This window comes from Silene latifolia, chromosome 2 (genome assembly GCF_048544455.1).
Source record: "Silene latifolia isolate original U9 population chromosome 2, ASM4854445v1, whole genome shotgun sequence".
Taxonomy (NCBI): Eukaryota; Viridiplantae; Streptophyta; class Magnoliopsida; order Caryophyllales; family Caryophyllaceae; genus Silene; species Silene latifolia.
In genome coordinates this window covers 136,931,515-136,937,596 of record NC_133527.1, presented here as the reverse complement: position 1 = coordinate 136,937,596, position 6,082 = coordinate 136,931,515, and positions in this window count along the sequence as shown.

Sequence of the window (6,082 nt, the reverse complement as noted above, 5' to 3'; positions counted from 1 at the left end):
AAGCGTTTGCATTTTGTAAGGAGTCGCCACCAATTTTTATGGGAAATTGGAACCGTTCGAATACCTCGTGTCATGTCAAGACACAAAGTAGTGACATGAACACTAAGCAATCGTTACCCTTAGCATTCTATGTCTAGAATGACTCTCGTGGATGCCAATGAACACGGGTGCTCACGGAGATCTGGAGTAAGGGGTGAGGGTACGTATTAGGAAGCTCTTTTGATCGAACACCTAATCCCGCCCGCCTCGATAGCGGCCTCTACTAATGATTAGGGAAGTTATTCATACTTGATATATCGTCGGCTATAATGCATGCAATGCAACATCCATAGATTAATCCTAGCATGTGAGAATTAGACTAAGTCGGTTGACACGTAATTAGCATACAATTGGGTCGAAGTAGGATTTAATATTGATTTACATGTGAAACATACAAACAATAAAAGAAATACAATAATGAAAATACAATAGTGAAAATTACATTAATTACATTGGAATAGGCGATTTATGTCGAAAATACCTTTAAAACGGATAATTTGAGAAAAGAATAAAAGAATAAAAGACGAACAGAAATTAGCGTGATATTACGGATATTAGTTAGTTAATACGTAACCTAATTAATCTAGGTCAAGGCAGAAGAGGAGTTCAGAGGCAGAACTCATCCTGGAACAGGCGCAGCAAGATTGCGCCCTCTGGAAGAGGCGCAGCAGACGCTGCGTCTGTTCCAAGGGTGAGTTCTGGCTGTGAAGCCGGAACTGCAAGTCGTTAATATTAATTGTTAAGTTTAGGGATCGATTGATATAATTACTCGGATGAAAGTGATTTAACAGGTTATTTGGCATATGAATTAGTCATAAAAACAGTAGAACATGAATGAGGCGGATGCAAACGGATTAATTACATGAAGGGGCGATGTTAATGAATGATTAATTAGTGACATCGGTGAATAGAACAAACTAAACATGATGAATTGATGACACATTAATGACGAACACGTGAATGAACAGATGAAAACTATATCAATGACGAATTCCAGAAACTCAATATGAACAAATTGAATCTCTAAAATCCGGGTTTGAATTTAGTGACGAAAACCCGCAAATATGAATTATTTGGGATTTAAGTCGGATTGGATGATGATTTAAAACATACTAATGAATGATGAATTATATGATACAATACACATGTGAATTATCAGTGACGGTTATATCAAAGAATTAACGGACGAGCAAATAACAAACAAAAAAGAAACGAATTACAGAAGACGAGGAAGAAGAAAAGAAGCAGGAACTGCGGCAGCCTCACGAAGAGGCGCAGCAGGAACTGCGCTCCTTCGAAGAGGCGCAGCGAGCTTTGCGTCTTTTCTCGACGTCTGTCTACTGGAAATCCGCAAAAAAAGAGTTTTAAAGCACGGTTTTAGAAATCGGTTTTAATGGTGTTTTCGACATAAATCTTACAATGGATGATACGAAAATTAAAATACAATAAATAAAAGAGGATTATACACCCTCAGACTTACATGTTGACGAAACGAGATGAACTAAAATATCGACTAGTGAATGCTCGACGCGAATGCAAAGAGAGTGCCCTCGTAAGAGGAAAACGATTGATTGATTAAGATTGATTATTGTGTAGTTGGTCAAATTGGTCGGTCATGCAACGGAGAGGCTGGTACCCGGAAAGATCCGAGCTTACGTGGTCGGAAGTCCAAGCACGTAGGCGCCAATTAGTAAGAACGAAGTCTAGAATGCAAAGGGAGAAGAGAAGGGCGGACACTCGCGTGAGAAATATGAGGAACGAAAGCTCCTATTTATACTAATCACGTGAAGGAATAGGGTTTCGGAGACTCTTTGGAAGTGAATCTCGGAAAGATATGAAAAAGATACGTAAATCATGCAAAGAAGGGCCTGGGAAGAGCGCGCGCAGCCCATGCGTCCCTTGGAAGAGGCGCAGACTGCTGCGTCTATTCCCGTGAGGTTTCCTCTTTGAAGAAATATTTCGCGTTTGAGTTATGGTAGGACGGAAATAATTCGATTATCTCGTAAATATTGCGGGATATTATTTGCCAAAAGATAAAATTTGTAAAATATGGAATAGAAATATCCGGAACATTCCGAACATTCGACTCGGGATTTAAATGACTATCGAGAAAATGGAGACGGTTTTTGACTCGGACTCCGAATATACTCTAATTACTGCCAAAACGACCGTATCAGGACGTAGATGACAACTAAGAGGTTGACATTAATATTTGAGCAAACACTTGACGATAATCTTACGAACTGTCACAAATCGTTCCGCGAATCAAACATGCGGCCCAATCATCACCGGGTGGTTTGCGGGAGGTGCAGAAACGAGGTGTCTACACCATGTCGTGTTTCTCCACATTAGAGAACTCATTTGTTCACTCTTTTAGACGAATTTCGAGAGTATTCATGATGTATGCTTATTTTGAGAGCTTTATGTAATAAGACGAAGAAAAGAAGGAAGAATTATGTGAATAAAACCTCCCTCGACGTCTCTATTTATACTAAAAAGCTGTTTCCTAAAATCCGTCAGGACGGTTACACTGGGGAACAGGCGCAGCACCTGCTGCGCCTCTTCCTCAACCTTCTTTATGTGATTTTTCGCGTTGGATCTTTCCTAAATTCCTCAACGAATAATTTCCTATTCATACGGGTTATTATTTTGGTAAATACGTCAAGTTGCCATATTTCGTGTTTCCTAATTTCACGGGCACACATTTCGAGGCGATATCGACATTTTCGTCATTTTAGCACACTTTTACATTTCGTTTTTTCTTTTTCTTTTTGGGGAATCATTTCACTCCCGTCCCACTGTGGACAATGGGCCCACGGGGGCGCTTGGGAGAGAGAACAAGCGTTTGCATTTGTGGAGTCGCCACCAATTTATTGTGGAAAATTGGAAACCGTTCGAATACCTCGTGCCATGTCAAGACACAAAGTAGTGACATGAACACTAAGAACTCGTTACCCTTAGCATTCTATGTCTAGAATGATTCTCGTGGATGCCAATGAACACGGATGTTCACAGAGATCTGGAGTAAGGGGTGAGGGTATGTATTAGGAAGCTCTTTTGATCGAACACCTAATCCCGCTCGCCTTGATAGCGGCCTCTACTAATGATTAGGGAAATTGTCTATAGTCGATATATTGTCGATTATATACATGCAATGCAACATCCAACGTTTTAATCCTAACATGTGAGAATTAGACTAAGTCGGTGAACAAGTAATTTAACATACAATAAATGTCAAAGTCGGGATTTAAGTTCAATTACATGTGAAAACATACAAGTGATACGAGAAATATAAATACAATAATTTACATTGGATTAATGATTTATGTCGAAAATACCTTTAAAACGGATAATTTGAGAAAGAATAAATAAACAAATAAACGAACAGGATTTAGGCGATAATACGAGTAATAGTAGATTAATACGTAACTAATAAACTAAGTCAAGGCAACACGGGAGTTCAGAGACAGAAATCAATCAGGAACAGGCGCAGCAGAGCTGCGTCCTTTGGAAGAGGCGCAACAGTCGTTGCGTCTGTTCCTTGGCCCAGTTCTGGCTGTGAAGCCGAAATTGCAAGTCGTTAATGTTCGTTGGTTAATTTAAGGCTTGATTAATATTATTTACTCGGATGTAAGTGATTAGCAGATTATTTACATATGATTGAGGGTCATAAAAGCAATAAACATGGATGGAACCGATTAATACGAATTAATTACAAGATTAACGAGATATTAATTAACGAATTAACAAACTAATTAGGTTAAATATGATGAATTAATGATGGACTAATGATGAATATGATAATAAACAGGTGGAAATATATCAAAGATCGAATTCCTGAAACCCAATATGAATGAATCGAATTTCTACAACCCGGATTGACTTTAATGACGAAAACCCGCAAACATTAGTTATTTGGGATTTAAGTCGGGAATTTAATGACGAATTATATGTTAATTATGATGAACAATATTGTTAAATATCATGTGAACGAAATAAGAACAAACGAAGACGAAAGGAAACAAAATAGACGAAATCAACAGAAGACGAAGGAAGAAGAAGAGAAGCAGGAACGGCGGCAACCTCAGGAAGAGGCGCAGCAAGTGCTGCATCCTTTCCAAGAGGCGCAGCAGTTGCTGCGTCCCTTCTCGACATCTGTCTCCTGTTAATCCATAAAAAGGGTTTAAACAAAGGGTTTTAGAAATCGGTTTTAATTGTATTTTCGACATAAACCTTACAATATAACTACAACAATAAAGAACGATAAATAAAAGAGAGATTTACACCCTCAGACTTACATGTTTGACGAAACGAAATGAACTAAGTTAACGTTTAGTGATGCTCGACTCGAATGTAGACGTAAGTGCCCTCGTAAGAGGAAAAAGACTAAGATTGATTAAGTTGATTATTGTGGAGTTGGTCAAATTGGTCGGTCATGCAAAACGAGGCTGGTACTCAGAAGGATCTGAGCTTACGTGGTCGAAAGTTCAAGCACGTAGATGCCAAAAAGTAAGAACGTGGTCTAGAATGCAAAGGGAGAAGAGAAGGGCGGACACTCGCGTGAAAAATATGTGAGACCGAAGGTCTCTATTTATACTAATCACGTGGAGGAAGTAGGGTTTTCGGAGAAACTTTGGAAGAGAATCTCGAAAAGATACGAAAAATTCGCAGAAATGGACTTGGAAAGAGGCGCAGCAGGCACTCAGGCCATCATATATACAACCAAGAGGGGATATGTACACCAAACTGGGGCTCGAGCCCCAAAACAAAGTCCGAATGTCCAAAATATGGGTCCTAAAAATGTACAAAATACAGCCAAAAAAATAAAAAACAACAAACAAGCTACTGCTGGTCGCCGTCTAGCTCAGCAACTCTCGCCTCGAGAGCAGCAACCTCGGGGTCGCGGACCTCAAGCTCCCTCAGCAGGCGAGCTGTCTCCTCTCGAGACTGGGCTAGCTCTCGCTCCAGCTCACTCTCCCTCTGAAAACAACAAGAATTGGCTGATGTCAATCATTTCAAACACAAGGAAAATTCGAAAATGAAGTAAACGGAAGGTTCATACCTGACGTCCTCGGCCGCCAGCAAGTGCCTCGATGGCAGTAGCCCGCAGCCGGTTGGCTACCCTCCACAAAGCCACGAACCGGGATGGCGCAACCTACATTTCAAAAGAAGAGATTCTTAATGATTGGACAAACTCAAGCAAATGTGTTCTTACACAAAATTATACAAGTTAGGAGACTCACCCTCCGAATCAGATGCTGCTACTCGTCCAAGCCAGCATCTCTAACCGCCTCATCAAAGTCACGCAGCTCGGAGATTGTCGTCATCCCCGTCGCGTTAATGTACTCGAGGGTCTCGGGGTACTCTGGGGGCTCGATGCCCGCCGCCTCGACCTCCTGTAAAGTTAAAGGATTTCCATTAACCGATGATCATTCATTGTGTTCTCAAAATAATCCAAAATAAAGAGTAAAATACTCACCACGACCGGCCAGTACGCCAACCTCCCGTAGAGGAACGCCGAGTAGTCCTCGCCAGGAAGAAGGAGGGCGTCACCACCGACGCCAGCCAGGTCAGTCTCCCTCTCAGCCTCATAAGGTTCCCTAAACATCGTCCGAGGAGGATCGATGGGAACCGTCAAGACATCCCGAGAGCAATGACGAGCCAAGCGCTCACCCAAGTACCACACATGACCCATCAACGTCCTCAGAAGCAACCAGCTCGAGCTCTTAGGTCGAAGGTGTAGGGTAATATCCGTATAAAACCCTTTAATTATAGGATTATAACGCAAATTTTATATGCAATTTATTGTCATAAACGAAAACAACAATGAAACGATAAAGATTAAGAAATAACCTTCGGTCCTAGTGCAAATTGGCAATGAGAGATCAAAGTAGATCTCCTCCTAAATGATGCACCCAAGATCGTCCGAGAAATGCCCTTGTGCTAGAATGAATCCTCTAATTGCCTTGCAATATTGAGAGGATTATTTTTGTGAGTTTTCTTTAGATTAGAGATCTAGGTTTAGAGAGGAAAATGTTCTCCC